The sequence below is a fragment of the Ceratotherium simum genome, chromosome 7 (genome assembly GCF_057802395.1).
Source record: "Ceratotherium simum simum isolate JZ-2026a chromosome 7, ASM5780239v1, whole genome shotgun sequence".
Classification (NCBI taxonomy): domain Eukaryota; kingdom Metazoa; phylum Chordata; class Mammalia; order Perissodactyla; family Rhinocerotidae; genus Ceratotherium; species Ceratotherium simum.
The window spans coordinates 18,956,670-18,968,260 of record NC_141906.1 but is presented as its reverse complement, the minus strand read 5'-3'; positions in this window follow the sequence as shown (position 1 = coordinate 18,968,260).

Here is an 11,591-nt window from a genome sequence, read left to right as displayed (position 1 = left end):
GGTCCAAGGCCTTAAAACCAGCAACTGAGCCTCTAGCCATGAAGTCTGGGCACCTTCCAGAGGCTGCTTCTGCCCTGGGCCCTGGGGTGAGTGAGTCCTTTAAGAGATGTTTCTCCAGCCCTGCGGGGCTTTTGGGCCTGAGCCCTGTTGGCTTTCAAAGCTAGATGTTTTGGGGGCTCGTCTCTCAGGTCTTAAAATTAGGGGTGCCCAATGTGGGGTACAAACCGTTTGCTCCTCAGAAACTCTGGATTTTAAGTTCCCTCCCGGCTGTGGGTCACTGGTTGGGGAGGGAGGTGTTTATAGTGAGATTGTGTCTCAGCCTTTGCTACCCACTTAAATGTGTTTTGTTTTTGTTTTTTTTCCTCATTTGCCTAATGTTAAGGAGGCTTTCCACTAGTTTTTAGGTTTTTTTCGGGAGGAAATCGTTCCACGTGTAGCTGTAGATTCAGTGTGTCTGTGGGAGGAGGTGAATTCAGGATCCTCCTATGCCACCATCTTGAATCTTCCATTTCCCAGTGGAGTTGTGTCAGCAGAAGGCAGCGAGGACTGGTTGGTTAAGAGCAGAGATGCTGGGGTCTGGGAGTCCTGGACTGGAATCTGGCTTTGTGACCCTGACAAGCCGTGTGATCTCGGGCAGGTTACCTCCCTTGTTAGGCTGCTTTCCTCATCTCAAACAAACCATTTCTCCTACACTGTAAGTTTTGAAAGCCTCGCTTGGATCTGTCACAATTAAAGAATGTGATTTGCATTGGCTTTGATGTTAATTCAGAATTAGACCAAGTACCACAACCATAATTAGAGCTATTCAATTAAAAAAAATTTTTGCTTAAATTTAGGCAAGGAAAGCTACCTTGTTATTCTGATTCTGAGACTAAACCACATCCTCTGCTGAAATTACTATTTTTATAACATGAGGTTTCCTAAGTGGGCAACTATTCCATTATAGCAGAAGACTATATGCACCTAACTCGTAGGATCATTGCGAGGATTATGAGGGCAGGGCCAGGGACGAGCATGTGATGAGTTCCCAGGAAGGTCCTCCCCGTGGTGGAATCGGTTCCGAATGGCTGGCACTATCCACCAAGCTCGCTGACCCGCGTGTAGACCAGCTGGGCACTGGCCCAGTTACTCTCTCATAGGTCATCCTTTTAAAAATTCTTCCTTCTTCCTGGTTCCCTTTGAGAAAAATATTTTTCATCTCCAGGAAATATGACTTTCCTGGAGCTTTTTAAGTATCCCTTGTTTTGATTCCACTGATGAGCAATTTCTTCTCTGGGAGAATAAGTAGCCAATAGAGGCAAGAAAGACCTTTGAAAGGACACTGGTGTCTGCTCCTAAAACTGGAATTTGGAGCACGGGCCAGTGCGGCTTTTTCCTGATGGTAGCTTCTGATGCTCTGGTCTTCTTGGTGTGCTCCACCAGTACAGGTCAGTCACAGTGCCTGCGGTGTAGCATCAGGAACACAGGAGAGTGTATATGCTACAGCCAAACCAAGTTCATCCAGATCTCAGCATGACCTCTGATTTGGGTGGAGCAAATCAGCAAACTGCAGCCTGTCATCAGAGTCTCCCTTTGCATCAGGCCGTGCGATAGGAAGGCTGCCCTGGTCTCTAGCCTAACACTAAAATGCTTCACTTTTCAGCCTCAGTATTCCTATCCCTATAAAATAAGGTTATTTGAGATCCTTTTAAATTATATATTCCAGGGTCTATGCAGAGAATTTTAAACGGACTATCTAGTCTACCTCAACTGTATTAGTAACTTGAGGTCTTTCTATTTCAAGTAATTGGAAACCATGTCTGCTATTTCAGGCCTAATTTTTTCATAGATACGGATAAATTATATGTTTTGCTTATGAAATTTATATATTTGCTGTTGCTTTTTGCTTTTCTTTATTCTGCTTACTACAGCAAAAATGTTTTTAGAACATTTTTCGTCTTGAAAACATTGAATTTTGGAAAATATCTCAACTCTTTATGCATTTTTCTTGACATAGCTGATCGATTCTAGACTGCCGCCATTGCAACACTCCGGGGGCAGATCTGTATCTGTTAATGCAGTCCACAGCTAAGTAGTGAAGAGGACACTTACTAGGTGCAAGATATTGGGGCTGGATTTTCAAGTGTCTTATCCAGAAGTCACTAAATTTGTGAATTCACCTTCTTGTCAATTCTATCTCCTAAATAGACCTCTTTTTCGGTGTGTTGTCCAGAGTGTTTTCTGTGAAACGTGAGTCCCAAAAGACACTCCTTAAATAAGAATTCCATAGCCAATAAGTTAGGAAAATGCTATATCTGTAGTCCTATTGCAATTAGGATGCTTTTGGTGACAAATCACAGAAAACACTGTTTCAAACTGATTTAACAAAAAGGAAAGATTGTTGTATCCCATACTGGACATCTGGGGGGTTGTGGAAAGAAAGGTACAGTTCATTTCAGAAGAATCAGTATTGTCAAAGACTCAGCTTCATTCGTTCTTTTTATCATGCACACAGAAGAATGTGTGATGTGATAAATATTAAAACAATACAACCCCTGTCCCGCTACCAGTGGCTTCCTGTGTACCCTTTCTCAGTTGTACTGTCCCCATTCCCACAGAGGATACTTCTGAGTGAGGTATTTAACCCTCTTTTGATGATTGAGGGTCATAATTTGCACACTCATTGTGGTTGTGTGCTCCTCCAGAAAGTGAGGTGTGTCAGGCTCCTCACCTCTGCCTGGAACGACCTGACTATTGATTGAAATGATCTGTTCATATGTCCCCACAGACAGTGAACTCAAGGACAGGGATTATATCCTTTTCATCTGTTTTCCAAGGGCCAAGCATAAGACTTGGCAAGAAGTAAGTGCTAATTTATATTTGTTCTTAAAACCGAGTTTCTTATCTAAAAATAGAAGTTGCAGGAAAGGATTGGACTCTGCTCTGAGGCCTCTGGTAGCTCCATTCTTCTCTCCTACAGTGGGTTTTAGCAAATTCATTCTGTGGGAGTCATGAGTACACTTGGACGGTCAATGGCGGCCATTTGGTCTGAATCCGAGTGCCCCTCACAGACATGGCGGCCGTTAGCAAGTGCGCTGCCAGACTCTCTACGTGCTTATCAATTGTAAGGTTATTGTTTCTTAGAAAGTGTTCTTATTGCTCATCAGATTTTGTTCTCATTGTGACAATTGTGAAGGCACTGAGTGTTAGTCAAACTACCGAAAGATCACTACTCTTGAGCATGATCCTAATAAACAAACCTGTAAGTTGGTCTTTAGTCCCAGGCAGGCTGGAGTCATCTAAATGGGATGGAGTGTCTATGATAGCATCTTCGCCCGAGAGGGATCAGTGCCAAAACCTTTGTTCTCTCCTGGACTGTTTTGTTCTTCGAAACAATGTTGCTTTGGTTTCTCCAGTGGGAGCTGGTGCTCCCATTTCCTTAACTGGAAAGAAGTAGAGGCTTCATTTCCTGCCTCAGCCCGCCGTCTGATTGTCCTGGGCCGCCTGTGTGTGCCCGTGCCTGTGTGCACACACGCTCCACGCTTCTCTGTCCTCCTGCTGCTTCCAGCTTGGAGTGGCAGCTGAAGCAGTGTGAAGGAGCACGGTTGGGCCAAAGAGGTGGCAGAAGGGAGCACCACCATATTCCTTGGCATGAGCAATTAAGTGAGGGACAAATGCTGGGGCTGGCTTCATGGATGTTAAAACCTTGCTTCAGCAGCCTACAGCCCTCTTGTCGGTCTAGTCTGAACTCTTTGGCATTGGAACCACGCACATCTTCCTTTTCATGGTTCACAGAAATCTCAGAATTCAGGTTTCCACCCTTCTGATCCTCCAGGAAGACTCAGGGACTCATCCTGCTGGAATCTCACATTGCAAACAGCTGATCTTTCCGAAACTGCTATTCAAGGCAGCTTTGAAGCTCAGTTGTCACATGAGCTGGCAGTGTGCTCCCAGTGACAGTTGTGCTGTGGCTGGTGGGCCCCTTGTTCCCTGCAGTGGGGACAGCAAGTGCCTTACAGTTACTTGGCCCCAGGGAATGGGGTCTGAGAATGGGGAGAGAGTTTGGCCTTTGGGAAGAGCTGGGACCTTTCATCCATAGTAAAAGGAGGGGACTCATGCGTCTGGGCACTTGTTGGCAAGTCAGTGGTTTTGATGGTAGGAAGACATGGGGGACGGAATTGCTTCTCAGTGAAGTAGAAGCTGAGTCCCAGGCCACTGCGGGGCCATGGTACAGTCCTCGGTCGTCAGCAAGGGGCCCTGTATCAGGTTGTGTATCAGGACTTATAAAACTTTAACAGGCTAATGAATCACTCAGGGATTCTGATCTAGTAGGTCTGGAGTGAGACCAGATATTTTGCATTTCTAACAAGCTCCCAGGTGATACTAGTCCAAAGACTACACTTTGAGTAGCAAGGTTGTATATCATTACAAATGTGCCCTTGCTGGGGGAACACCCACAATTTTTTTTCTTTGGGGTTGAAAGGCGTGGCAAGACAATTTCACCCGTTGGAGCTGGGGTGTGGAGAGACAGGAAGGGGGAGACAAGTGTGGGAAAAGCTTAGGGAAGGAGAAGAAGTGAAGTAGTTGTTTTGAAGAGTGGGAAAGTGAGCACACCAGGGAGGGGTCAGGTCTGATGGCGCAAAGTTCAGAGGATCTGGGTCCTCAGAAGAAAGGAGGAGCACAAATGGTGGGGAGCACTGGTGGGAAGCAAGGTGGACGCTGGCCACTCCAGGGCCATTGGCGTGTGAGAGGAAAGTCAGCAGGGGAAGTGATGACATCAGGGGACAGCCAGGTTTCCCTAGGAGCAAAAAAGTGACACGACTGTTCAGAGAGAGTGAGGATACAGGACCATTTGCCGGTGACAGACTGTGGGAGCCAGAGAGTGTGGAGGAAGTGTTCGAGAGAGCAGGGGGTGGGGAATTGGAACAGACTGGCAGATGTATGGAGAAGTTCAGGGGTGAGGGTCCAGGGTGGATGACCAGAGCAGGCTTCTGGTAGACTGAGGTGGGAATGAGGCATGATGGGAAGATGGGTAACCAGTTCAGGCTGCGTAGAGTGGGGTCGTTGGGGGTGTGATGCACGCATCCTTTCTGGGGGAGCGAGACAGCGGGGAAGAGGCATGAGAACTATAGGAGAGACGTCACTCCTGGAACAGGTGGCTGGGGTGCCCCTCTCTAGGGCCCTGTTGCATTGTGGCACTGGGGCCTGAGGCATGTGGATGTGACCTTGTCTCTCCATGCACATTGTTGTTGATGTGGCTTTTTTAAAGCAATGTGGTAGACAATGCAGTGTGTCCACGTTACACTGGTGACTAAATATCCACTGCTTAGCATTTCCTAAGAGAAAGCAATAATTGTGTTTTGAGCCCCAAATATCATATATGCCCGTATATAAGGTGGCCTGCATTACAACGTGACCCCATTCCCACTGTAAATGTTCTCTCACTGCCAAAAGGTTGTTGATTAACTGAAGTTTATAAACTTTTGGGATGTAGGGGAAATAGTTCAGTGTCTACTAATAATATTTAATTTATTAATTACAAATGCACATTTAAAATAATATATTATATAAAATAAAACGTTGATTAAGAACTAGTGCTTTTTTCCATTCACATTTTGTAACATAATTTTATTAAAATTCATCACAAAATCTTTGACCAGCGTCTTGGTCTGAGCCACTTTCCGAATCATCTAACATGGGTTGGGAGAGAACATTCTCTTCCGTTCCGTGGTGTTGTTTGAGGCCAGGCCTGAGAATCTGTGTTTTTGCTAACTCTTTACATCGTGTGATCATGTCCCCAGGAATACGGATTAAATCTGTGTTCAATTACTTTGTGCTTTTTTGGTTTGATTTTGTTTTTACACCAAGCTCATCAAGGGGCTTCCATAAACGTGGAAAACCAGCATTGGTTGGGACCATTTCAGGTTAATGTGTCATGCCCAAGAGGCACATCATTGTGCAAAAAGAGTAATTGAGACGGCCTCGTGTAATTGGAAACAAATTGTTAGAGCTAAAATGTCAGTCCACTCTCTCTGTTGGAGGTAATTTGGGGATGAGAAACTGTATGGGTATCTGTGGTATGAATTACTATGTTTTTTTAAAATTTCCCCACCTTTTGAAATCAGCTCCAATTTTGACCATGTCTAGTAGAAAACACATGGGCTTTCGAGTTATTCCAACTCTAAATCCTAGCTCTTCCAATGACAAACTATGGGACTTTGGATGGTGGCTTCGTCTCCCTTTCCCCCAATTTCCTACTATCTAAAGTGGGATAACAGTATCTGCATCTCAGGACCGTCCTGAGAATCGGATACAGTGATGTATGCCGTGGGCCGGGCACAGAACTCAAAACAGCATTTTTCCTATTGATTTTTAAGAGCTTTTTGTGGTTAACCCTTTATTGTGTGTATGGCAAATATTTTTTTTTAGTTTGTCCTTTGTTTATTTTGAGCCAAACAGATTAATAGACAAATCCATCAATATTTTTTTTCATGGTTTCTGGACTTTTCTTTTTTTCACGCAGAAGTGGATTTTGCATGGAGTTAAAGAAGCTTATGCTTCAGGGCCCCCAGCTGTTTGGGCCTCTTTCAAAGGGCTGTACCTAATTTTGTCTTTGTCATTTTGGATTCTTTTTCTTAAAAGGGCTCCTCAAATTGTATAAACTTCAGGCCCCGCAAAATCTGGAACTGCCCCTGATGTCATACTTAGAAAGGTCACTCTGCCCCAAATTATGAAAATTTTTAATATGATTAACTTTATATCTTTTCGTTTGACATTTTTATTTTCTAATTTTTCGGTGCTAAAGTGGATTACTAGTGCAGTAATTGTCTTCAAAGAGTTAATTTTTCTCAGAATTAAATAGAGCTCCACCACTCACTCATTCACTCATTGGTTCATTCATCCAAACCCGTCCCTCACCTTTCACACCCAGCTGAGTTGTGAAGCAGCTGTTGGGTTCTTGGGGGGAGACCGGAAGGGGAAGGGCTGGGGGCTGCATGGTGGCCCTGGATGGGGTGGTTGTCCGGGAGGGGAGAGGTATGTTCGTTTTCTAGGGCTGCTGTATCAAAATACCAAAAACTGGGTGGCTTACCACAATAGAAATTTATTCTCTCACGGTTCTGGAGGCTACAAATCCAAAATCAAGATGTCAGCACGGCAACTGAAGGCTCCAGGGGAGAATCTGTCCATGCCTCTCCCTCAGCTTCTGGTGTTAGTGGCAACCCTTGGTGTTCCTTGGCTGTAGAGACAGCACTCCAGTCTCTGCCTCGGTCATCCTATGGCACTCTCCCTGTGTGTCTGTGTGTGTCTCTTCTCTTCTTACAAAGACACCAGCACATTGGACTAGGGCCCACCCTAATGACCTCATCCTAAGTTGATTACATCTGCAAAGACCCGATTTCCAAATAAGGTCACGTTTCCAGGTACCTGGAGTTAGGACGTCAACGTATCTTTTAGGGGGGACACAACTCAACCCACACAGGGGGATTTGGAGGCTGATTGTTCTCACCTCAGGTCCTATGGCCCAACCCTCAGAGGTGCCTGCCCCTTCATGTGCTCACCCAGCTCTGACCACACACTTCCTGGGAGGAGGAGCTCACTGCCTCTGGGATGCGTCCCTTCATTTCTCCCTCTTCTTCTGTCCCCCCAGCGTGGCGTAGTGGTGATGAGTGCTGGCTCTTGAGATGCAGTGCAGCGTTCGAATCATGACCCCGTGACTTAAAGCTGTGTGTCCTAGCACTTTGAAAGGGCGTGCAGAAGGCGCTCATAACTACTTGTTGAATAAATGAAAGATCTTGGGCAAGATGCTTAACTTCAAGCCTCAGTTTCCTCAGAAGTAAAATTGAGATAGTAAAGTATCTGCCTCAAGGAGGCTGAGAAGATTAAATGGGATGATTGATCTAATGCACCTAGTCCAGTCTGGCATAGACTAAATGCTCAAGAAATGTTAGCCAGAATAATCATAATATGCCATAGCATAGCACTGGATAGTATGAATGAATGATTAATATTATTAATAAATAATATTAGTAATCCTCCAAAGATAGTCCATTCCACTTAGAATAAAAGCCAAAGTCCTTACTATCTCCCGCTAGTGCTACATGTCACCCCTGCCACCGTGCAGCCTCAGGCCCCTGCTCCCTGCTCTGCTGCACTGGCCCCTCACTGTCCTCAGACACTCCATTAGCCTTCTCATCTCAGGGCCTTGGGCTTCGCTTCCCCTCTGCCCGGAAAGTTCTTCCTCCAGAGATCTGCACAGTTCACTCCCACACTTTATTTAGATCTTCGCTCAAAGGTCACTTCCTCATAAGGCCTTCCCTGAATACCCTATTTCAAGTCCCATTCACGTCACTCCCTATCTCTTATTCTGTTTTATTTCTCTGCACATAGCACTTTTTACTACTGATGCTACATATTTGTTTATTCTCTCTCTGTGGTCACCTGGGATGTTTGCTCCGTAGGAAGCCTTTGTCTCGTCCACTCTTACCTCCCCAGCACTGGAATAGTGCCCGGCACCTACTTGGTACTCCATAACTATTTATGAGATGAATGGCCTCGAAGCACAATCCCACACCTGTCCAACACTGTTTTTCATTACTTGTCTGGCTCCTTGCAATGAGCCTAGGAGGTGGACAGACCAGGGATTCTTTCACAGATAAGGCAAATGAAGCCCAGAGAGGTGAAGCGATTGGCCTAAACTCACGGAACTAATTAATGGGGAAGCTGGGATTCAGGCTCTGGTCTGCGACTGTGTGTCCCATGCAGACCTGAGCAGCCCTCAAGGCTTCACTGCTTGTCAGTCACATCGCTGCATCGTCCACAGTTGAGAAGGGGACCAAGCCGAGGCCAGAATTCTCACTCTCCCTCCCCTTATTGATGAGCATGTCTGATAGGTCTTGGTCTTCTTTCTCTTGGGATGTCCTGGACAAATACCTTGTATCCTCCTGTCAAGGGGGTCTTCTCCGGAGAACCCGGCAGAGGGCGCTGTAGAGACAGCTTCCTGATGGGTGGCCTTGCTTTATCCCACCCTCCTGCACTAACTCCAGGTGAGCTGGGATGGGAGGACAGTCTGTGGGTCTGGGCAGCCTGTATGACCCCAGTGTCCTGTTTCTGCTCCTCTCTGCTCTGTGCTCAGGTGTCTCCTTGGCCAGAGCCCTCACTTTCCTTGGAGGACACCCCTTGGAAGGCTGTGTCTAAATCTAGTGAGATCAGTGGGAAGGAGCTCTGTAAGTCGTTGTTCTCCTGGCCCCGCTGCACAGCTGACATTTGAAGCTGCTCCCCACCGTCCCCTCCAGCAGATGAAGAATGTCTCCTCACTCAGAAGTGTCACCTGCACTCTGTCCTTCTGGTGTAGGGTACAAGGGAGATGGGAGCTCTGTGGAGCCAGGAGAAGGGCAAAGTTGGTTTCCCCACCTCTGCCTGGAAAGTCCTCCTTCGAACATTCACCAGGAAAGCGACTCTTCCTTGAAGTCTCAGCTTCTCCAGGATGTTTCCTCCTCTCAGCTTGGGTGGCCCCTTACTCACATCTCAACGTGGCCCACCATGTGCCCCAGAGCCGTATGGTCTGCTCCTGTCTGTCTCCCCCGCTGGACAGTGGGCTCCTTGGGAGGAGAGACCGCGTCTCACTCATGCTGTGTCCCAGCCCCTAGCACAAGGCTGGCACAGATGAGGCGCTCACTTCTGAATGTACAAATGAATAAACTAATGTAATGTGGGGAACTGGTTGCTCTGTAATTGGGCTGGAAGCATTGGGAAACGGCAAGGTTGGGGCAGCCACAAATGAGAAAAACTCAAGTCGCTACAACAAGCATTTATTGATAACTACCCCGTTTTTAGTTTCTGCCTAGTGGGCTGGTACAGATAGGAACAAAAATTATAATGTAGTGTATCGACTATAGTCACTCATTCAGAGTTACCATGAAGTCAACGAAGCTTAAGTTTCAAGGCCATCCTCTTACACAGGACTCTTTCTGGACCTGATACTAATTTTGTTATCTTTAAGAGCCACTCTTCTCCCCCACTCCCCAATTGTGTAAAATTCAGGTTCCACAAAGCCTGGATTCATTGTTGCGTTCAGTACCTATTTCTTGATCCCTACTGTGTGCCCAGCACTGTGTGAGGCGCTGGGAATAGAGCAATGAGTAAGGCAGACACTCCCACCCTTGGAGCTCTTCTCAGGACAGTGGAAAGACAGGCAGTGAGCAGGTGGCACAGTGCAGCGGAGAAGTGCTAGATGGTGAAGAGGAGTACAGATAGCCTCGTGGTGGACAGTTATTCTTTGTTTTGCCTGTCCACCCAAATCCCTTCCAAAGTTCTTTTTTTCCTACACTGTAAGTCTTGGTGGGAGTCAGAGGCCCAAAAGGCCAGATCCTTGCTCTGCTAAAGGAAACCAAGGCAGCAAGAGCTGGACCACGATCCAAGCTTAGTCAGTCCTGGGCTTCTGCCTGGGGCTCTGAACCTGGACCCCGTGTCGCTGGGGAATTCATTCAGATACTGGCAGGGGAAGCTCCATGGTTTCATGGGGGTGGTTACAGCACTGCCCTAGCCAGGCTGTTGCTGTGCTTCACGCTACCCAGCTTCCCTCAGGTACTGCTCATTTCTAAGTCTGGTTCTCTGGGCTTCTTGCGGATCCCTTAAGTGGGGTTCCAATAAATTCCCTTTCTACTTTGTTTGTCCAGAGTAAATTTCTCTTCCTTGCAGAAAAAAAAAAAAAAAAACTCTTGGCACAAACCCCACCAAATGGCTTTCCACCTAAATTTTTAAGTCAAAATACTAAATTTGGTCTACACAGCTCTACGTCTGATCTAGTCTCTCTTCCCTGTTCTTACCCCACACCCTATTTTTCTAATCTCATTTCCCCCAACCGGCCTTTGCTCATTCTGCTGCCACCAGTGGCCGCCTTGCAGTTCCTGGGACATGTCAAGCATTGGAAATTTTGTTTCTACCTCCCCACCCACCACCCCTAACTGGATGACTGGCTGTCCCTAGTCAGGCCTTGGCTCAAATGTCACTTTTAGTAGTAACATTCCCACTGTCTGCCTTGTTACAAATGTAACCCTGAACACACACTCCCTATCCCACTTTCCTGCTTTAGGTATCTCCATATCTACCATTATTATATGATGTACAGTCGGCCCTCTGTGTCTGCAAGTTCTGTATCCGTGGATTCAACCAACCTCAGATCTAAAGGCCTACAATGGTTGCGCTTGTACTGACAATGTGCAGATTTTTTCTTCTTGTCATTATTCCCTCAACAATACAGCATGACAACTATTTACATTGTATTAGGTATTATAAGTAACCTAGAGATGATTTAAAGTATACAGGAGGATGTGCCTAGGTTATATGCAAATACTACACGATTTTATATAAGGGACTAGAGCATCCGTGAATTGTATCCACGGGAGGTCCCGGAACCAATGCCCGTGGATACTGAGGGACGACTGTACTGCATATTTAAATCTGACTCTCTCCAGAATGTGAGATTGAAACCTTTGACGGTTTTGTTCACTGCCCTATCCCCAGCACCTGGAACAGTGCCTAGCACACATTAAGCACTCAAATACTTGTTGAACCAAATCACGAATGAATAAAATTATCCTACATGGCAGGAT